Source organism: Alligator mississippiensis, chromosome 2 (genome assembly GCF_030867095.1).
Source record: "Alligator mississippiensis isolate rAllMis1 chromosome 2, rAllMis1, whole genome shotgun sequence".
Classification (NCBI taxonomy): domain Eukaryota; kingdom Metazoa; phylum Chordata; order Crocodylia; family Alligatoridae; genus Alligator; species Alligator mississippiensis.
In genome coordinates, this window is record NC_081825.1 from 282,192,919 (window position 1) to 282,216,097 (window position 23,179).

The 23,179-nt window shown below is 44.8% G+C and overlaps 1 long non-coding RNA gene across 1 annotated transcript in view; it reads left to right on the plus strand.

Moving 5' to 3' along the window:
• LOC132248834 (uncharacterized) overlaps nt 1-21,390 on the plus strand; it is a 37,699-nt gene extending 16,309 nt beyond the window's left edge. Inside the window, exon 3 of the long non-coding RNA XR_009460286.1 lies at nt 21,181-21,390. This is a non-coding gene — a long non-coding RNA (uncharacterized LOC132248834). The remainder of the gene's footprint in view (nt 1-21,180) is intronic.
• Nucleotides 21,391-23,179: the final 1,789 nt, after the last annotated feature.

Sequence of the window (23,179 nt, forward strand, 5' to 3'; positions counted from 1 at the left end):
TTAGCCAAAGGAAACAGAGTCCTCTATAAATTAGTTCCCTCCTATAGAAACCCTATGTGTAGACCATATACCATGTGTTAAATGAAAAGGACTCAATAATTATGTTTAGTAAAGAGAGGGATTTCTTGTACTAAATACATTTCACCATGCAAAATAGATTCTTAAACTAGGACCACTGATAAACTTTCAGTAAAAGGCATGATGGGATCTGCTCCCAACAATCACACCTCCTTCCAGGCTACACGTGCATTGCAAGATTGGGGAGCAGATCTCAGTTACACTCTAATTCCAGTGCACAGGGAGCTTCGAATCGTGATCCTGGGCTCCCCCTGCACCGGTAAGTAGTAGGGCTGTTTCATTTTGATGCTGTTTCATTTTGACGCTGTTTTGACTCATTTCCAACTTGAAACAGCAAAATCAAAATGAAACAAGGGACTTCCAGCCGAAACATTTTGAAAGTTTTGAAATGTTTTGAGTTTCAAAGCTGAAGCTGGGCCTACCAGAAAATAAGGAGAGGGAGGGGGAAAAGGGGGAAGGATGCAGGAGGGCAAGCCTTAATACACACGCTGGAAAAGAAGCTCCTGCAGGAGAGGAAAGAAAGGCTTTGTCACAGTTTGGCTGCCTGAGATGCTGCTGGTGCTACTGTGTTGCTGCTCACTGAGTTATTATTTCACCTGCTGTCATTTAAAGGGGTGGACTGGGATGAGGTTGTAGAGGAGGAGGAGGCCTCAGCACCAGTGAGGGTGCGCCTTAACACACACACACACACACACACACAGTTATACGTCACAAGTTATGCTTGTCAGCAGCTTGAAGTGCAGTTTCCTAGAAACCCCTGCACCTATCTCCCTGAAAGCTGGCAGGCTTTATGGCCTCAGCAGGGTCTATCATCCCTGCAGTTTTCACCCCCCTGTGCCTTCACACTTACAAGTGACATGAGTTTTGCTTTCAAGAATTTGAGGTGCAGTTTCCCAGAAATCCCTGTACCTATCCCCTTGACACTTAGCAGGTTTCATGCCCTTAGAGGGGCTACCATCTCTGCTGTTTTCATCCAAATCTGCCAAACAGTGACCAAGTTATAGGCAGTTTTGTGTTTCCCCATTATAGCCCATGGGAGAAGTGGTGAAACAGTGTTGAAACAGCAAAACAGTTTCAACAAAATGAAACAGTGCTTTTGAAACTAAATGAAACTCAAAACAAAACACTGTGCCCTTGAAACAGTGAAATGGAAATCGAAATAAAGTGGTGCTGTTTTGCACAGCCCTAGTAAGTAGCAAGCCAGGTGCCCAGTAGACCTGTGCAAAGCAGCAAGTATTCAATTCGGATTCAGATTCAGCCGATTTGGAGGGACAGTGATTCGATTTGGTGATTCAAATCACTGTCCCTATTCAATTCAGCTGATTCGGATCAGAAGATTCAGCCACAGTCTAAACAGGCAGTGGTCCTCGAAGATGCTGGACACAGCTACCTGCAGCTGGTAAGTCTGTTGTGGTGGGCAGAGAGGGGAGGGAAGGGGTGTGTGGGGGGTGTAGATCAACGCCCCCACAATGAGGGAGGGATTGGGGCTGGGGCTGGGACAAGCTGCCCAGCTGGGGTTGGGAGGAGTGGGACTCAGGGAGGGGGGCTTCTGTCACTGCACACTGCCATGTGCCACCAATCCAGGAGGGCATGGGAGTGGGTGTGTGCCCCCAGATCTGTACGGGGCAGGCTGGGCTGGGCTGTGCTCCAGATGGGCAGCAGAAGGTGCTGGGAGCGGGGGTCTGCCCTTCTGCAGCTTGTCCAGCCAGGGCCAGGGGGTGCAGGATGCAGATGCAGCAGCGCTGGGAGTGGGGGCTATGCTCTGCTGCTGGTTGCCCAGCGGGGACAGGGCTGGGAGTCACGATGCAGGTGTGGTTCGCTCCAGGGGGGAAGGCACTGAGAGTGGGAGCTACGCCCCCCTGTTGCTCACTCAAATGGGGCAGGGAGGCACAGGACGGTGCTACTGTGCTGCCTCGGACAAGTGGCGCACAGTGGCAGAAGCCACTCCAGCCTCCCTGTGCCTCCCAGACAAGCCGCAGTTTCATCCTGCTGCACCCTGGCTGGCTAAGCGGTGTCGGGGCATGGTGTGGGCACGTGTACCCGGATTGGGGAGGGGCTGGCAGCAGGGGGGCTATGGGGAATTTTAGAGTGGCTGCAGACCCTCATAGTCCCCACTCCACTGCACTCTGCAGGGTGGGTGGAGCCAGAGCTGTGCTCTGGGCTGTGGCTGGGGCTAGCTGCCAGGAGTGTAGCTCTGGCTCCATTCATCCCATGGAGTGCAGCCTGGTGACAGGAGGCTGGGGCTAGCCTCCCGGAGTGCAGCCCAGGCCAGCCTACCCCACGCAGATCCGGGGGCACACGCCCACTCCCATGCCCTCCTGGACCGGTGGTGTGGAGTGGCATGCAGTGGCAGGAGCCCCCCTCCCTGAGTTCTGCACCCCCCCACCCTGGCTGGGCAGCTTGTCCCAGCCCCAATCCCTCCCTTGCCGTGGGGGCATTGATCTGCCCTCCCCCATACCTCTTCTCTCCGCCCTTGACCCACCATGACAGACTTACCAGCTGGAGGCAGCTGTGTCCAGTGTCCTCGAGGATTGGTGCCTGTTTAGTCTATGGCCAAATCTCTGAATCAGCACCAAATCTTTTCCAAATCGATTTGGAGGCTTCCGATTTGATTTGGAGCTTTTAATGGGTCTCCCAATTCGATTAGATTCAGATTCAGAGTTTCGGCCGCCAAATCAAGCCAAATCTCCTCCAAATCAAATTGGCTACTGAAGCTTTGCACAGCCCTAGTGCCCAGTGCTCCCATGGCTCAGGGTTTAAGTCAGCTGATTGGTGCTCCCAGCCTCAGGTGTGTCAAACAGCTAACTGGCACTCCTAGGCATGGGAACACACTAGTCTTGAAGAGATCCAGTGCACAGCTGATCAGCGCTCCCAGCCTCAGAAGACTGGCACTCCCGACTCTGAGAACTCCAATCAGGTGATCAGCACTGGTCACATGTTCAATTAAAAGTGCAATGGGAACCAGCCACAAAGTTTTGCATATTTTGTTTGATAACGGTGGCTCATTCCCTGTTTTACTGCACCATTAGTTGTATGAACATGTGACTGGGTTATTATTTAAAATGTGATTGACTGTTTAATCATGTCTTAAGTGTAATGATTGCCAGGGGCCTAGGAGGCAAATAGTGACTGTCAAGTTAATCTTGACCTCAGGTTTTATAGAATTTGATCTGATATGAAACAAATAGCAAAAATTTCCAGTTTTATGTATTTATTATAGAATTACCTGAAGATGCTCATTTGACATACATAACTGTTCTGCTGCAGCATTTACAACCCTGAAATTGTAGCATCCTAATAACATAAGAACCAGAAAATGATGCTGATTTAGGCAACCGACTAGTTGGTTTGTATATCCATGCTCAATGAATTACAAAATCTAAACAAATAGTGTAGATAATAAGCTTCCCCAGGAGCTTGGGGAATAAGCAGGAGGAGTTCATCCTCCTGCTCAGTGCAAATAATTATGATGTCATAGGGATAACAGAGACCTGGTAGGACTCCACCCATGACTGGACCACGGGGATAGATGGCTATACCCTGTACAGGAGGGATCGTGTAGAGAAAAGGGGCGGGGGTGTAGCTCTCTATGTTAAGGAAAGCTACACGTCCCTGCAAGCCAATATTGGCGACCAGGGTGGACGACTGGAGACCCTCTGAGTTAAAATCCGTGGGGAACACGGCACAGGGGACACAATGGTGGGAGTCTACTACAGACCTCCCACCCAAAGTCCTGAGCTTGACCAGGAGTTTGCCCGGGAACTGGCTGAGGCAGCATGTTCCAGGACCATGGTTGTCATGGGTGACTTCAATTACCTGGACATCTCGTGGGAAGATCGCTCAGCAAAATCCGAGAGGTCGCAAAGCTTCCACTCGTGCGTGGATGACCTCTACCTGACTCAAGAAGTCTATGGGCCAACGAGAGGCAAAGCGCTGCTCGACCTGGTGCTGGCTACCGGGGATGACCTAGTTGGCGACCTAGTGTTCGATGGGAAGCTGGGTGACAGCGACCACGAGCTGATCACCTTCACCATCCACCGAAAAGCTGGCAAGTCAGTCAGCAACACGGAAGTCCTTGACTTCAGGAAAGCCGACTTTGACAAGCTCAGGAGGCTTGTCAGTGAGGCCCTAAGGGACCATGACCCCCAGGGAGAGGGGAGTTCAAGAAGAGTGGTTGCTCCTCAAGGGAGCGATCCTCAATGCACAAGCTAAGTCTATTCCATCTCGGAGGAAAGGCAGCAAGAGGGCACAGGAGCCCCCCTGGCTCTCCAGGGACCTAGCAGACCTCCTGAGGCTAAAAAGAGAGGCCTACAAAGGATGGAGGATGGGAGTCACCTCCAAGGAGGATTATTCTGCACTGGTCCGGTCCTGTAGGGAGCATACCAGGAAAGCCAAGGCTGCAACTGAATTCCAACTAGCTTTGAGCATCAAGGACAATAAAAAGTCCTTTTTCAGATATGTGGGGACCCGGAGGAAAAGCAAGGGCAACATTGGACCCCTGCTGAACCAGATGGGGCAACTGACAACTGATGCCCAGGAAAAAGCCAACCTATTAAATAGGTACTTTGCGTCGGTCTTTCATCAGTCCCATGGGACGCCCATGCCTGCTACGGGACAGGGAAGTCCGGGTGAGGGTGATCCCCTGCCCTCCATTAATGCTGACTTTGTGAAGGAACATCTTGAGAAGCTGGATACCTTCAAGTCAGCCGGCCCTGACAATCTTCACCCCAGGGTACTCAAGGAGCTGGTAAGCATCATAGCCCAGTCTCTAGCACGGATCTTTGAAAACTCTTGGCGCTCTGGTGTACTGCCTGAAGACTGGAAGAAGGCCAATGTGGTGCCTATCTTCAGGAAAGGTAGGAAAGTGGATCTGGCTAACTATAGGCCCATCAGCCTGACTTCTATTCCAGGGAGGATCTTAGAAAAGTTTATTAAGAGGCCATCCTTAATGGACTGGCCGACGCCAACATCTTAAGGGATAGCCAGCACGGGTTTGTTGCGGGTAGGTCTTGCTTGACCAATCTCATTTCCTTCTACGACCAGGTGACCTATGACCTGGACAAGGGAGAAGAGATTGATGTCATATATCTTGACTTCAAAAAAGCCTTTGATCTGGTTTCCCATGATCACCTCTTGGAGAAACTGGCCAATTGTCGCTTTGGGTCCTCCACAATCCATTGGCTGGAAAATTGGTTCCGTGGTCGGACCCAGAGGGTAGTAATTGATGGAAGTCACTCATCATGGTGTCCTGTGACCAGTGGGGTCCCCCAAGGCTCTGTCCTTGGACTCATACTGTTCAACATCTTCATTAATGATGTGGACACTGGAGTCAGAAGCAGAATGGCCAAGTTCGCCGATCACACCAAACTTTGGGGCAAAGCATCCACACCAGAGGACAGGCGGGTGATCCAGGCTGACCTGGACAGGCTCAGCAAGTGGGCGGATGAGAATATGATGGTGTTCAATGCTGATAAATGCAAGGTTCTCCACCTTGGGAAGAAAAACCCACAGCATCCTTATAGGCTCAGCAGTGCTATGTTGGCTAGCACTATGGAAGAAAGAGACTTGGGGGTCATCATTGACCACAAGATGAACATGAGCCTGCAGTGCGATGCTGCGGCTAGTAAAGCGACCAAAACACTGGCTTGCATCCATAGATGCTTCTCAAGCAAATCCCGGGACGTCATTCTCCCGTTGTACTCGGCCTTAGTGAGGCCGCAGCTGGAGTACTGTGTCCAGTTTTGGGCTCCACAATTCAAAAAGGATGCGGAGAAGCTTGAGAGAGTCCAGAGAAGAGCCGCACGCATGATCAGAGGTCAGGGAAGCAGACCCTACGATGAGAGGCTGAGAGCCTTGGTGCTCTTTAGCCTGGAAAAGCGCAGACTCAGGGGTGATCTGATGGCCACCTATAAGTTTATCAGGGGTGACCACCAGTATCTGGGGGAACGTTTGTTCACCAGAGCACCCCAAGAGATGACGACTAGGTCGAACTGTCATAAACTACTACAAGACCGTTTCAGGCTGGACATAAGGAAGAATTTCTTTACTGTCCAAGTCCCCAAGGTCTGGAACAGCCTGTCACCAGAGGTGGTTCAAGCGCCTACATTGAACACCTTCAAGAGCAAACTGGATGCTTATCTTGCTGGGATCCTATGACCCCAGCTAACTTCCTGCCCTTTGGGCAGGGGGCTGGACTCGATGATCTTCCAAGGTCTCTTCCAGCCCTAATGTCTATGAAAATCTATGAAAAAAGTAACCTAAGTTTTTTAAGGTGGTTAATTGTTTAATAATCCAAGGACTACTTTTTGTAACGTAGGTAAAGGATATTTTGTTTTTAGAGGTATGTTTTTTTTCTTAAAGAACATATAAAATAATTTCTTCGAAATCCCTCTTCCCTTATAAATATAAACTTTGTTGGTAATTAGGACTTTAATTCTGAAGGTCTTTCCCTATCCTTTGAGTTGATAAATACTAAGTACTCAGGGAATGCATGAATATATTCCTTTACTCCAGTGTTACTTTAAAGGGCCAGCTTCCTTCATGCCGTGTCTTATAATAAATGTTTCTGCCACTGTCTATTTAATATAACATCCTCTACATTATTTAAAATGCAAACATATGGATTAAATAAACCAAACACATTCAGTAAAACTTACATGGGCTTGGCAACTTGTAACCAGAACTTCACCAGCTTTCTACCTTCTCAAGCTATATATATAGAATCCCTGAGCTCTAGGACTACTTTGCACCACTCTACCTGCACAGCTGTCCCTGAAACCAAAGTAAGTGTTCCCTGGAGAAATCAGATTCTACAATGACACTGAACCCAGGTAGGAAAAAGAGATGCAGTCAGGAATCTGACACCTCAGAAATCCCCACCTGTTATTAGACCTCTTGAAGCTATTGGCAGCAGTTTGTATTAGAGTAGCCTTCAGACTGCTCTAATTCACAGCAGAGATTGGTCAGGCACACAAATGGCCCAGGTCCAGATCAATAGGATTCAACAGGGATTCAATGGCACCTGTGCTCTTCTGTTTTCTCCACCTCCCAACTGGTGTTGTGTGCTCTTCAGCCAAAGACCCTTGCATCTATTTTACAGAGATGTACATTACAGTCTTGTGTTTTGGAGTGATAGCTAAACTTTGCTTAACAATAAACAGTATCTGCCCATGTTTAATGGTGGCTGATACAGATATAATTCAATCTCTCTTCCAATTAATTTGGCATGCAGAATTAAATACAAATTTCTTGATCTTAGAAAATATTCTTCATGATTACTTATCACAAAACTTAGATATGGTAACTTAGAAATTCTTTTAGATCTTGGATCTCATTGGAATGAAAATAACCATGCTTTTCAAAATATCCAGTCGATGCATTTTAGTTAATTTCTTAAAACAATGTTAAAAAAGGCAGAAATTAAATTGGCAAAATTTCCCAACTTAGGTGTCAGTGTTTAGGTGCTGAAATAGGTTTCTGAATATCAGTATGAGCAGCTCTTATAGGTACCCTTTCAATATGAATAGTTTCTAGTATCGGAGAGGAGCTTATTAGATTGCTCTGACAGTTTGGGTTTATTTACTGTTTTGGTTGATTATATATGTGGTTATGAATGTAAGATGAATGCATTAACTGGATATTTCTGTTGAAGCAGAGGCATCATTTTATTGTTATTAGTTATTATAGGCAAACCAGTTTGGATTAAATTAGTATTGCATTTGGACTGGTTCTTATCTGAAACAAGTCTAACGTTGGTGATATTTTTCTTTGTAGGTGTTTAACAAATAATGTGCTCAGAGCTGTACAAGATACAGAAAATAGGAATCAAACCCTGCTCAGAAGAACTTATAGTCTAAGCAAGATGGACACTAAGTAGACAGCATGTTCTAAGCAGCCAAGATGATGAAACAAGATTTTTGAGCTCTTGGGAGAAGGAGGTGGATAGGTGGGTTTAGGAGGGATTTGACTGTTTTTATCCAGCCCTTCGAAAGTCATCCCTTAGCAGAGGTGATTGTTGGGGTGTACGTGGGACTTCAAACATGTTCCATTACCCATAACCTTAACCTTATTAATGACTGGGTATTTATTACTGTCTAGCTATGTAGATAGATTATAGATTTCATAGACATTAGGGCTGAAAGGGAACTCGGAAGATCATTGAGTCCAGCCCCCTGCCCCCAAGGCAGGAAGTCAGCAGGGGTCATGGGATCCCAGCAAGATAAACTTCCAAATTTCTCTTGAAGGCATTCAAAGTAGGTGCTTGAACCACCTCCGACGGCAGGCTGTTCCAGACCCTGGGGGTTTGGACAGTAAAGAAGTTCTTCCTTATGTCCAGGCTGAAACAGACTTGCAGGAGTTTATAACCATTTGACCTTGTCATCCCTTTGGGCGCTTTGGCAAACAAACATTCCCCCAGATCCTGGTGAGAACCCCTGATGAACTTATAGGCTGCTACCAGATCACCCCTGAGCCTGTGCATTTCCAGGCTGAAGAATCCCATAGCTCTCAGCCTGTCGTCGTAAGGTTTGTTTTCCTGACCTCTGATCATGCACGTGGCTCTTCTCTGGACTCTCTCAAGCTTCTCCACATTCTTTTTGAATCGTGGAGCCCAAAACTGAATGCAGTACTCCAGCTGTGGCCTCACCAAGGCCAAGTACAACGGGAGAATGACGTCCTGGGATTTGCTTGAGAAGCATCTGTGGATGCAAGCCAGCGTTTTGCTCGCTTTACTAGCCACAGCATCACATTGAAGGCTCATGTTCATCTTGTGGTCAATCATGACCCACAAGTCCCTTTCATCCGTAGTGCTAGCCAGCCTAGCACTGCCGAGCCTATAAGGATGCTGCAGGTTTTTCTTCCCATGGTGGAAAACCTTGCATTTTTCGGTGTTAAACACCATTAGGTTCTCATCTGCCCATTTCATGAGCCTGTCAAGGTCAGCCTGGATCGCCCTCCTGTCCTCAGGTGTGAATGCTTTACGCCAAAGTTTGGTATCATCAGCGAACTTGGCCAGTCCACTTCTGACTCCAATGTCCACATCATTAATGAAGATTTTGAACAATATAGGTCCAAGGACAAAGCCTTAAGAGACCCCACTGGTCACAGGGCACCATGATAATTGACTTCCATCAACCACCACCCTAAGCATCCAACCATGGAGCCAGTTCCCCAGCCAGCAGATTGTGGTGGACCCAAGGCCGCAGTTGGCCGGTTTTGCCAAGAGGTGACCATGGGATACCAAATCAAAGGCTTTTTTGAAGTCAAGATACACAACATCAATCTCCTCTCCCTTGTCCAGGTGATAGGTCACCTGGTTGTAGAAGGAAATAAGATTGGTCAAGCAAGACCTACCTACAACAAACCCGTGCTGGCTGTCCCTCAGGATGTTGCCATCCACCAGTCCATTAAGAATGGCCTCTTTGATAATCTTTTCTAAGACCTTCCCCGGGATAGTGGCCAGTCTGATGGGCCTGTAGTTTGCCAGATCCACTTTTCTCCCTTTCTTGAAGATAGGCACCACATTAGCCTTCTTCCAGTCTTCGGGCACTACACCAAAGCGCCAGGAGTTCTCGAAGATCCATGCCAGGGGCTGGGCTATGAAGCTAGCTAGCTCCTTGAATACCCTGGGGTGTAAATTGTCAGGGCCAGCTGACTTGAAGGTATCCAGCCTCTCAAGGTGTTCCTTCATGAGTTCAGCATTGATGGAGGGCAAGGATTCTCCCTCACCCAGGCCTCCCTGTCCCGTAATGGGCAGGGGCATCCCATGGGACTGATGAAAGAGCGACGCAAAGTACCCATTTAGTAGGTTGGCTTTTTCCTGGGCATCGGTTGTCAGTTGTCCCATCTGGTTTAGCAGGGGTCCAGTGTTGCCCTTGCTTTTCCTCTGGTTCCCCACATATCTAAAAAAGGACTTTTTATTGTCCTTGATACTTGTAGCCAGCTGGAGTTCAGTCACAGCCTTGGCTTCCCTGGTTTGCTCCCTGCTGGTCCAGACCAGTGTCGAATATTCTTCCTTGGAGGTGGATCCCATCCTCCATCCTTTGTAGATCTTCCTTTTTAGCCGCAGCAGGTCCGCTAGTTCCCTGGAGAGCCAAGAGGGCTGCTGTACCCTTTTACTGCATTTCCTCTGAGACAGAATAGCATTAGCTTGTGCACTGAGGATCGCTTCCTTGAGGAGCAACCACTCTCCCTGCACTCCCCTCCGCTGGGGGTCATGGTCCCTTAGGGCCTCACTGACAAGCCTCCTGAGCTTGTCAAAGTCAGCTTTCCTGAAGTCAAGGACTTCTGTATTGCTGACTGACTTGCCAGCTCTATGGCAGATGGTGAAGGTGATCAGCTCGTGGTCGCTGTCACCCAGCTTCCCATCGATTGTTAGGTCGCTGATTAGGTCATCCCCTGTAGCCACTACCAGGTCGAGCAGCGCTTTACCTCTCATCGGCCCGTAGCCTTCTTGTGTCAGATAGAGGTCATCCATGCACAAGAGGAAGCTTTGCGATTGCTTGGATTTAGCTGAGTGCTCTTCCCATGAGATGTCTGGGTAGTTGAAGTCTCCCATGCCAACCATGGACTGGGAGCGTGCGGCCTCATCCAATTCCCTGGCAAACTCCTGGTCCAGCTCTTGACTTTGGGTGGGAGGTCTGTAGTAGACTCCCACCATTGTGTCCCCTGTGCCATGTTCCCCACGGATTTTAACCCAGAGGGTCTCTAGTCATCTACCCTAGTTGCCAATATTGGCTTGCAGGGACACATAGCTCTCCTTGACATAGAGAGCTACACCCCTGCCCCTTTTGTCCACTCGATCTCTCCTGTACAGGTTATAGCCATCTATACCTGTGGTCCAGTCATGGGTGGAGTCCCACCAGGTCTCCGTTATCCCTATGACATCATAATTATTTGTGTTAAGTAGGAGGACAAGTTCCTCCTGTTTATTCTTCAAGCTCCTGGCATTCGTGTACAGGCAGGCAAGTGTCTCTTTGGGGACACAAATGACACAATGTCATTGACACAATTAGTAAAAAGTAGGCACTTTCCCAGGTGAATTTGCCATATATATCATTAACTGGAATTGTGGCTGGATTCCCTAACATAAATACTGGTATGGTAGTAATATAGAAAGCACTTCACCTTTTTAATTGTGTCCCTATATCTTGTCAATGACATTTTTGCCCCCAGTGCCTGTGTGTTCCTCTCTACTGCCTCTCTGATGATCACAGACATGGTACATCAGTACTTCATCACGTTCCCTTTCTTTCATGCAATCATGTCAGACCCGCTGCTTTGTCAGTTGGCTCTTTTGTTTAATTAAGCATTTTCTTTTACTGTTGGATATTTTAATGAATCCAGTGTCTTTCTCAACGTTTCATAATATAAAATGGAAGTAAAATTATCATGGTTTAGCTGGTATATGTATTTTCTGATGCCCCCAGTCTTTCCTGGTCCAGAGATAGGAAATACTAATTGCTCCTGAACTCCTGTTTGTGACATTGTGGATGCATCTACACATGTGCTTTCATGTGTATTAGCCTATTTTAATGTGCATTAAAGCACCACAAAAAACATGCACTTTTGCTGATGTGCATTAAAATAGGCTAATGCACCCTTTTCTAGTATCTCACAATGGAAGTACTAAATGTAATGTGCATTAGGAAAAGCACATTAATGAACATGTAGACACACCCATGTAACTAGTAGAGCTGCTAGTCAGGCCAGAGGGACAGCTTTGTGCTCTCTTTTGCTCTGAGTAAACTTACAGTATGGATTGTATTTTTAGCTGATACCAATTACTATCCCGATTAGTGTTCTATTTAACAAAATGATAACATCATTCTCTTCTGTCACTCAGAGTGACAGCACTTTTAGGCATTTCATGGAATCCTTTCTTACTCCACACCCAGGGCAAGAACTTTTCATAACTAATGTCCTTAATGAGCTTTCATTGGGTGTATCTACGTGAGAAGCTTACTGTGCAGTTAACATCTCAGTGTCTATAGGTACACCCGTATTAGGCTGGAGCAAACTAATTTACTCCACTGTGGAATAGTACTTGTAAGTCCAACTACTAACCTGCTGAGGAATAAAAAACTCCACAGTAGTGCATGTGTAGATGCTGCCCTGGCTGTCTGGGACATGAGGGTGATTCAGTGCTGGGGCTGCCTGCCAGCTAGCCCTGTACTGAAGCACCCTCATGCCCCAGCCAGCCCCTCTGCAGAATGTTGAGCCAGAGGGAGCAGCCAGGAGCTGGCAGGTTGACACCTGCAGGGCCTCCTGGCAGCTGGGACTTCTCTGACCTGGTTCAACATGCTGTGCAGGAGTAAATGCCGGAGCTTATTGCATGTTCAAATGGAGCACCCAGGAGCAATAAACTGAGGAGCAATAAGCTCTGGAGTTTACTCATTCACACTAATACACATGTAGATGCACCCATTGAATGGTTCTTTAACTTTCTCCATGACCCATATGCCAATATTTTTGTTAATTTTTCTTGCAAGGGAGCCTTGGATTTCACACTGGGGATTCAGTACAAAATGCCTGAAGAAAAGCTGGTCCCCAGCTAGCAACCTGTGGACCAAATTTGGTCTGAAACATGGTTGAAGCAAGGGCACTGGCACTGTGCAACTATCCCAAGCTAGCTTTGCACATATTATCCATGAAAGTGGAAGCAGCATAGTTATATTCTTGCAGTGCTATGCCTACTAATTAGCTCTGCTTCTTTCAGACAAAACAATTCAGGATCCCGGCTTTTCCAATTCCATATACATTCTTATAGAGTAGAGCAGAGGTCCTATGTGCTATAATACAAATAATAATAATTTAATTTGGCAAGTGAAAGGTAATGCAACTGTAAGTTATTTGCATTCCTGTTCAAAGCTAAGTCATTTCCTATTGCTCTCTCATTTATTCCAATAGCTCCTCCTCCCATCCAGTCCCAGTATTTTAGAGTGATACTTGTGCTACTTTCTTTGACTTGTTCAGTTTAGTCCCACTAAGAAGGGTGAAAATGCAAATTTAAAGCCTAGTCCTGTATCTTTATCCTGGACATCAAAACAGCAAGAGCTAGACCCACAATCAAGACTGTCCAACACTGAGGCTGAGGCCTGCAGGTGGTGCTGGTGTGTGGCCCCTAGGTCACATGCTCAGGGGACCATCCCCCTAGGGATTCCCACCCATCCCTGCACAGCCTGTGCTAGTGGCACGCAGGCTCCTAAGCTCTCCCCCTCTGCATGGCAGCACAAGAGGCAGCCACCTGGGCCCACAGGCCACAATTTAAGTCTTTAGTTGGACAGTTCTGCCTTAAATAATAGACTGTGTTAAATATTTTCTGAATTGCATTGTAAAATGTTTGGTAAATCTAAGTTGTAACCATTTAAATTGTTTCAAGAACAGATTGGATTCCTGAATTTGTTCAGATCTGGTCTACAGTTGGACAATGATATATTTTGGCAGTAATGACCCAGATTGGTAGTTTGGCATACATTATTTGACAGTGTCCTAATACTAGAGCTTTCTGGTCACCTGTTTTAGATGTTAAAGAAATGCTATGGAAAAAACTGACTATATGGAAGTTATATCTGCTACATGGCTTTAATTTAATCTATGAGGCCACAACGTGTTTTAAATTTCCATGGGTTATATAAAGAGAATCATTCTGAGAAGGTGGAAAAACTCTCATGACCCAGTTTTAAAAGCTTGATTCTGTGACATGGCAGAAAGAGCTTCATAGAAGAATCTGTTTTATAGGATTAATGAAAAAAAAATTCTACTTGTGGGAGAGGAATTTGCAGATAAGAGGGATGTGAGATTGACAGGGAGATATGGCACAGGATGTGTGTGTGTGTGTGTGTTTGTGTGTGTGTGTGTGTTTGTGTACATACAGGCATGTTGCTTTCATGTGTAATTTTGTAGCACTGTTCTGAAACCCATAAACAAAACGACTATGGTGTATATTACTGTTGTACTGTTCGTTGTGCAGACAATGTAGTTATGAGCGCAGAAGAAAAGTCTAGATAGAAAAACATTAACAAATGGTTGTCTTTCATGTGTTCAGATATATCCTGCAATGCTGGCTAGAATGGACAGGAGCCCAGGCACTTTCATGAATTAGGACATGAGGCAATCTCATGCGCAGCTCTAACCAAATAAATAGTAATGGTAAGGCATGAGACTGCTTTGTTTAGTGTTTCATGTATCTGGATTTGATAGTAACCCATTTTAAAGGCTGAAGGAATTTTGTACTCACTAAGCTGATTTTACAAGCAAAAAGCAGTGCTTGTCAGCAAATGTTAGTGTAGCTGTCATTGCGTAAGAACCCTGTGGGTAGAGAGCATCGCATCTGGCTGTTTTTTAAAGGGCAAGAGTCATCACTGTAAAAGAGGAATTTTTCTTTTTCTAGAAGCCTTTTTACATGGTCAAAATGAGCTGCTCTGTAATTCATTGGCTGATATTTTTAGTAACAGTGACTACATTTTCATGATTGTAAATGCTTTGTTTCTCCCAGCTTACACTTCTAAATTTTTAATTTAAAACTGATGGTGTCTAGAATAAATAATAAACACTTTATTAAAACTTAAGGCGCTTGGGGCCTTCATCACCTTAAATAAATTCTATCCTCACAACGTTCTCTGGGATGTCCTATTATCTCCATTTTATAAAAAGAAAATTAGAAACAGAAAATGAGACTCATAAAGGGACTGGAGCTTGGTAGTGATGAGAATTCACATGCCAGGAAGTTAGTTGCCTGGCTTCATTAGTGAAATTCAGAAGCACAAGTTAAGTTATTCAGGAAACCTTCAAGGATCAGGATTCCTAACATTTCAGCCTTCTGAGTGGCGGGGATTGGCCAAAATAAGCAATGGGAAATACTGGACAGAGGAGTATGCCTGTTCTGCAGTTCATGCCTACCAGACTTGAATTTGTTGCCTGAAAGCTACACCTAGGCACAGGCACCTAAGCCATCTCTTTGTATACAAGCAGCTGGTTCGCTCTTAGCTTTTAAATAGTGATGGTAGCACTCACTACTCATCTTTTACCCAAATCACCTCCTGGCTAGCACTGGTACTCTACTCAGCCTGAGGGGATTCAACATATTCTACCCTTGAGGAGACTACACCCACCAGAAAACAGACAAGTGTGGAGATGACACTGAACTTAGACCTCTACTCCTGTCAAATGAGTAGACAGCAGTGCAGGAATCGTGGAGTCAGAGAGAGATCAAGCAAGAGGAAGCATGACTTTAGGCCAGTGATAAGGGCACTTTTCTTATAGGGTGAGGTTTATAGAATCATGGGATTGGAAGAGACCTGCAGAGTCATCTGGTTGACCCCCTGCACAAATGCAGAAGTATTAGTCTTAAACCATCCATGTCCAATGCTTATCCAGGCTTTTCTTGAACCTCCAATGAATGAAATTCCACAACTTTCCCAAGCAGTCTATTCTGCTTCTGACACTAAGGAAGCTTTTCCTGGTATCTAAACTAAATATACTTTGCTGTTGTTTAAAGTTATTGTTTCATATCCTGCCCTTTGCAACAAGGGAGAACAGATGTTCTCCTTCTTCTCAGTGGCACCTTTTCAGATCTTTGAAGACTGCATCAAGTCTCTACTTAATTGCCTCTTCTCCAAGCTAAACATGTCCAGTTTTCTCAACCTTTCATTGTACAGCTTGCCTTCCAACATCTTTATCATTTTTTGTCATCTGCCTCTGGACTCTATCTAATTTCTCCAAGTCCTCCTTAAATTGCAGAGTTAAGAACTGCATATTATAGCTTATATGTGGTCTAGGCAGTGCCAAGTAGAATGGCACTATCACTTCCCTCCACTCCACCCCTATGTTTTACACCTAATACTTCTGTTGTTACAGCCCCAAAATTACATTTTTTTTCAAGTGCAGCCTATTGCTAACTAAAATTTAGACTGTGATCTGCTAACACCCCTCCATCCTTCTCAGGCCTGGTTCTTGTACAAGAGTGAAGTGGCTGAGACTTAATCCAGATTAAGTGTTGGTTTAAGAAGTGAGGAAAAAAACATGCTACCCCGATCCTCTTTAGATTACATGCTTCTGTAATGAAACAGCATATTTATATCTGTCCTTGAAGATAATGTTGTCCTTTGTTCATTTCACAGGGGTATAGAAATGGAATGGAAAGCCAATGACAGTGTGGCCACTAAGGGGCAGATTCTAGTTAATTTATTAGGTATATAAATGGATTTAGCTGCCTAAGTGTGATTCTATTGCACCCTGTGCAAGTCCTTGAAAACCAGTCAATACAAAAGGTGACTCCTCTTAAGTCACTGAAAAGCCACAGTCTTAAGGGTAAAATGATGGGGTGTTACAGGAGTGGGCATGTTAATGCAGTGGTGCCCAACCTGTTTGCCTTGTGGGCTAAATGGGTAGCACTAGGTCTAGCCAGTGGGCTCAATCCAGTATGTGTGGCCAGTACAGCAGGGGCCTGATCCAGCCATGGGGGAAGGTGGGTATAGCTCAACCTTGATACATCTGCCAGGGGGTGGGGGAGGGGCAAGGAACAGCTCCGCCCCAGTCAGGACATGTTGGGGAGGGGGAAGGTTGAAGTGGACCTGATATGGACATAGAATCATAGAATCAGAAATTTAGGGTTGGAAGGGATCTCAGGAGATCATCTAGTCCAATCCCCTGCTCAGCGGGACCATCCCCAACTAAATCACTCCACCCAAGGCTTTGTGGAGGTGGGCCTTAAAAACCTCCAAGGATGGAGATTCCACCACCTGTCTAGGTAACCCATTTCAGTGTTTCAACACTCTCCTGTGATAAAGTTTTTCCTAATATCCAACCTAAACCTCCTTTGCTTCAACTTGAGACCATTGATCCTTATTCTGTCATCTGTCACCACTGGGAACAGTCTAGCTCCATCCTCTTTATAACCACCTTTCATATAGTTAAAGGCTGCCATCAAATCCACCTCAGTCTTCTCTTCTCCAGACTTTTAAAGAAGTCCAGGTCCCTCAGCTTCTCCTCATAAGTCATGTGCCCCAGTCCCCAAACCATTTTGGTTGCCCTCCACTGGACTCTGTCCAACTTGTCCACATCCTTTCTATAGTGGGCGACCCAAAACTGGACACAGTATTGCAGATGTGGCCTCACCAGTGCAGACTAAATGGGAATACAGGAGACCCTCGCCATTCGCGGGGCATACATTCTTGTATCCCCCGCACATGGTGAAATCCGTGACTAAAGCACTGCGTTCATGAATGCAGTGCCCCCGGCAGCTGTGGGGCATGGCTGCACTGGTGATGGCGGAAGCACAGCGGAGATGGCAGGAGCGCAGCGGCGCCAAGCACGGAGCTCCCAAGGAGCTCCTTTAAGGGTATTTAAGATGCAGGTTCGACATTTGCGAATATGTGAAACCACGAATGCCAAACCTGCGAATAGCAAGGGTTTCCTGTAATTACTTCCCTCAATCTGCTGGCAACACTCCTAGCAATACAGCCCAGTATCCTATTAGCCTTCTTGGCACACTGCTGACTCATATTCAGCTTACTGTCCACTGTAACCCCCAGTTGCTTTTCTGCAGCGCTGCTGCTTAGCCAGTTGATCCCAAGCCTGTAGGGGAGCATAGGACTCTTTCATCCTAAGTGTAGAACTTTGCACTTGTCCTTGTTGAACCTCATGAGATTTTTTTTGGCCCAATCCTCCTATTTGTCTAGGTCACTCTGAAACTGAGCCCTACCTTCCAGCATATCTACTATATTCTCCCAGCTTGGCATCATTTGCAAACTTGCTTAGGGTGCAATCCATCCCATCTTCCAGATAGTTAATGAAGATATTGAACAAAATTGGCCCCAGGACCAGCCCCTGGTGGGGCACTCCACTTGTTACCACCTGCCAACTAGACACTGAGCCATTGATTACTACCCAATGATTACAATGATCCAGCCAGATTTCTATCCACCTTACAGTTCATTCATTCAACCCAGACTGTGGGAGACAGTATCAAAAGCCTTGCGAAAATCAAGGTATATCAAGTCCACTGTTTTCCCTGCATCCACAGAGCCAGTTATCTCATCACAGAAGGCAATCAGGTTGGTCAGGCATGACTTGCCCTTGGTGAATCCATGCTGACTGTTCCTGATCATTTTCTTCTCCTCCAATGCAGGGTGCAGGAGTGTAACATACTGGCCCCAATCCAGATGTGTAAGACAGGGGGAACAGGGAGCAGCAGTGGCTCAGGCAAGGCTGGATCTGGCTGCATGGAACTTCCACCGCTATCCCACTGCCAAATTTTTCAACCCATGGAGACCCCTGCAGGGCAGATCCCATGACTCTATGAGCTGGAGGTTGAGTGTCCCTGCATTAATGGATTTTCAGAACTGGAACAGGACAAAATGAGAATTATACTTAGTTGCTTAAGCCCATTTAGGTGCCCAGTATCTGCTTCACAGCATAACCAACTTAATGCTGAGAAGCTCTTGGAAGGAACTATTGGATAGCCCAATAGCTGTGAAGCTGGATCAGGATTCCCTGTGGAACCTAGAAGTGTTTGTTTTTTAGGGGGTTGTGTCCTGCTATATGGGCCTGTTTTCCCATCCATCTGGAAGGAAGGATACATGATCTTGTCCAGGTAGACTTTTGTAAAGTTGTTTTTCTTTTTTTCTTTTTCCATAGCTTTGCTCATGGCAGAAGAACATCTGGTCTTCGGATATTTTCTTTTATTAAAGTCAGGTTGAGGGCCTGTTAGCTCTGACAATGGTATGTACCACTTTGCAATGCCAGGAGGGTTCCAGGAACACACAATTTACAATCTCTGTCTTAGCACAGATGCCAACATGCACCTCAGTATAATCTTCCATGGCTTGTGACTCCAGGCATCCCCCTCAACCACTCCCCAATCACAGCATGCTTTTATTGGCTACGTATTCTTTCAGTTGCTGAAAAACATCTGAACAAACTGTCTACAGCTTCTTATCCTTAGGCAAAGGAGGTGTTTTGACAGGACTGGTTGCTACTTGCTTTATTGCTTGTTCTATTCCATAAATATTTCTCTTTAATTAACAACAATAAAAGTCTTAGTCACTGTTATCTAGAGATGGGGTTAAATATAGCCCTGGATCAGAACATGAACGAACTGTGGCAAAAGTCAGAATTAAACTGGATCTTCTGGTCCCAACTCTACCATTAATCATCTTGTCTCTTAATGGAAGAAGCATAGTCCTGTAATTTTTCTTACATTTTGCAGACTATTTTATATTGTTTTATATCATAGGTAAGTTTTTGGAAAGGCTTGTTTGCAGTTTAATGAGCATGGCTTTTGGCCCATTTCTTGTTACAAGCTCATTTAACAGTTATATGTAATATAGAATACAAAGGATGCGTATATTGCATAATCAATTGCACTCTTTAACAAGTGTCTGATATTTTAATCTTTTTTTGTCCATAAACCTGCTGAAGAAATCCTTCACAGTATATAACAATAGATAGACAGCGTCATTAATGTGAGATTACATAATACTCCGTTTCTTTTATAGGGGAAAGATACCACTCATGATCTCTACATTTCTCTACACACTGCATGAGCTGATAAGAAAACATGTTTCTTAAATGCTATTTAGACTCTGGGGTTTAAATCTCTCATGAATATGTGCAAAGGAATAGGAATGACAGTAAGACAGCGTTAGTACAGAAACCTTGGGAATACCAGAAAACATGAGGTCTGTGCTAATTTATGCCACCTGTAAAACTGATATGGGATCTTGTGCAAGAATTTACTATGACATGCAACACAGGGCCCAGGAATATGCCAATAGAAGGAGTATTTTTAGAGCAATAGGAGATTTATTTAATTTGGAACAGGTACAAAGAAGGGCTGCTAAGATGGTTAAGGGAATAGAAAACCTATTTTATGAAAGGGACATAAAGAGTTTGGCTTTATTAGCTTAGCAAAATGAAGGCTCAAAGGAGATATGACTAATTTCAATCAATATATTCAGGGGGTGAAAAGGGGAATAAGAGCCATTTAAGTTAAAAGGCAACATTGGCTTGAGATCAAATGGCTACAGACTTGTTATGAACAAGTGAGGAACAGTTTGTAACCATTTAGAGGAGCAACATAGCAGAAGCAAAGAACCTAAATCACTTCAAGGTGGAACTCAACAGGTCTATGGAAAGGACAGTATGATAGGACAGAGATGCCTTTGGATCACTAATAAACACATATTATATGAAGATCCGAGTATTAGCAATTCCCATGTTAAGAGTCCAGTGGTATCTCTGGGCCAGAGGTATCTGATAATCCCATGCTCCAGGGCCAGAAGGAATTATCTCTCTTTATTAAATTCAGGAATATTTTTTCCTCTTTCTTTGTAGCACTGGAAATGGCTACAGCTAAAGGTGGGAGTTTTTGAGTTTTATGTACTGGTGCGCCTGCTAGTACTTAGAAACCATTTGGGTACCTGGCTAGAGGATCTTGTTCTTCCACTCTGGGTCAAACTGATCACCAGGTTTGGGATTAGGATGTTTTTCCATATAGGTCAGACTGTGAAACATTGGGGTGGAGGTAGGGTAGGGTAGTTGCCTTCCCTCATAGTGTGAGGCCCAGTCCTCCTAAGATTTTATGAGAATATATTAATTGATTTCTCTGCTATTGATTGGTGATACCCATGGCTCCCCTGCCTTCTACCTATGGCCTGTTGTACAGTATTTCACTTTTGTTTTCATAATGGGTGTAACAAGGTCTCTGATAGAAGCCCTCTTGTGTGAAGTGACTCGCACCCAGGGGGACTGGGTCAGGACTCCCACTGGTCGAGACCCATGGAGGGGGAACAGCCAGAAATGCCCTTCACAGTAATCAGCAGGGGATAAAAGACCTCGTTTGCGTGGGCTGCTAATGAGGTAATTAGCACCGCGAGTCTCCTGGCTGGCACTTACCTTTAGGACAGTGAAGCTGGTGCTCTTTCCTTAAGCATGAGGGTGACTTGGGGAGTAGGAGGGGGATAAGCTGCCGCCTGTGGTCCGGGCCGCTGTAAAAGAAAGACAAGAGAATAAAGCACCTGGAATTACGTGACAGGTCAAGCGTCATTACTCCACGGGTACCTATTAACACTCTCTCTCTTTCCTCCCTTAATAAAATCGAAGTCATGGCAGACGAGAACCAGAGGAACAGGCAGTACCCCGCAGATCCGATAACAATGGGCTTTGGAGTTTTCTCATGTAATAGGTTGGAGTGCATTATTTTTAGTATTCTTGGCATAAATGGTTGACTGTGAACACAGGAGACTCAATGGCCAAGGTTTGCTCTTACTTTCTCCTCCACTCTTAAATCAAAATAAAACATTTTAAAAACAAGTTATCTGTAATACATTCTTTATACAGACACAAGTTCCCATAAGACCTGAAGTAGTAGGTATCTAGGCCATTTCCTCTAGGCTCTGATTCAGCAAAGTACTTAAGCACCTCCTTCATTTTAACCACGTGAGTAGTACCATTGCAGTCAGTGAGCCTTCAGCCACTGCCTAAAGTCAAGGCCATGCCCACATTGCTTGACAAATCAAGCTGAATAGGAAAAATATCCTGCTTGTTTTGACAGTGTTTTTACATGATTCACAATGACTGCTAAAATCTCTGCAGCAAGCTGCTTTGAACTGATCAACTTACTTGCTCACAAATCACAATAAAATGGATTAAAATTAATTCTATTCTAATGGAGTCCTTTGGCTTGTTCTCACTTAATTATTTGTGTAAGCATAGTGTGTTGTGGGTTTTTCGTTGGGAGAGGGGGAGGGAAAAAAAAGGCTTTCTCTCAGCATTTAAAAAATAGAAAACAAGGGGGAAACAAATAACTGACAGCAGGGATTAGAAATTCTGGAAGTAGGTAGGGCTTCATCTTCCACAAGCAGCTGTGTCAATGTATTTAAATCTGCTCTTTTCCCCAATGTGGTGGCTTATAGTTGGTGCTCAACCTATCAGTATTGCACAAATGCCCTATGAATATTAGTTTTACAGCACCAGACTCATCTCTGTTGACTTGAGCCATATTTGAGCCCCAGGTTGCTGGCTTTGGGCCAAATACAGGTCCTATTCCACTTCTAGGTAATGTAAACTATTGTTGGTTTGCCCAATATTTTATCAATCAACTGAATTCTAAAATTTACAAACCTGGCCAAAAAATCTTGGTGCCTCAGCTTCAAGGAGCCTAAGTCTGAGGCTGGTTAATGACTGATCATTTTGAGGTGGCTATATACCTGCAGGTCCCACTGTCTTATTGTTAATTGCCTCAGGCTGGTCACCCCAAATCATTAGCCATTTTTGAGGACATGAGACTTTTATGTCTAAATGTCTGTGGGGTGAACAAGTTAAAGTGATTGTCTAGTCTGCCAATATAAACTGCATCTGCAAACCTACCTACTTGATCTACACCATAAATACACACCTGAATCCTGAATCCAAGGCTTCCCATAAACTTCAGTGGGAGCAGGAGCAGACCAATGCTTATAAACAATGTTTGAAAACCTGGTCTTTGATAACCAGCACAAAGTATTTATCTATTTGGTAGACAAAATGGTCATTTTTTAATCCAAAAACTCAAGTAACAAAGTATCAAATGCTAACAGTAATAGTAAAACACTAGTCAAATGTGCTTATGTTCATGCTCTGTCATTGATCTGCAGAGGATAGATACCCAATATTACTCCCAGGTAAAAAACTTAGCACTTGAACTCAATGTCCAAAATCCCTCTTAAGTGATCCAACTGTGGTTTCAGAAAGACAAATACAACTCTAAATATCAGATTTAAACCCTGAAAGCTTTTCTAAATGATGGAAGTATTAATAAATTTAGACAGACAGAGATAAAATGAGTTAGGTAAAATTACACAGTAAATCTGTTGTAAGATTGAAAATAAAACCAAGATATGTTGATTCCAGGTCCTGGACATGCATTAATCATGTATACTTTTAACTTGAATGATTTGTCAGGGGCTCTTCCTTTTTGGAGATCATGCCACTTTGCAATACTGGACAGATAAATCATTTGGAATCCTTACATTTGGAAACTTGCTTCTAAATATGCACATTTCATTTTCTTTATATTTTTGATATTTTGTGTAGCTACTGTAATCAAACAAAAAGTGGTTAT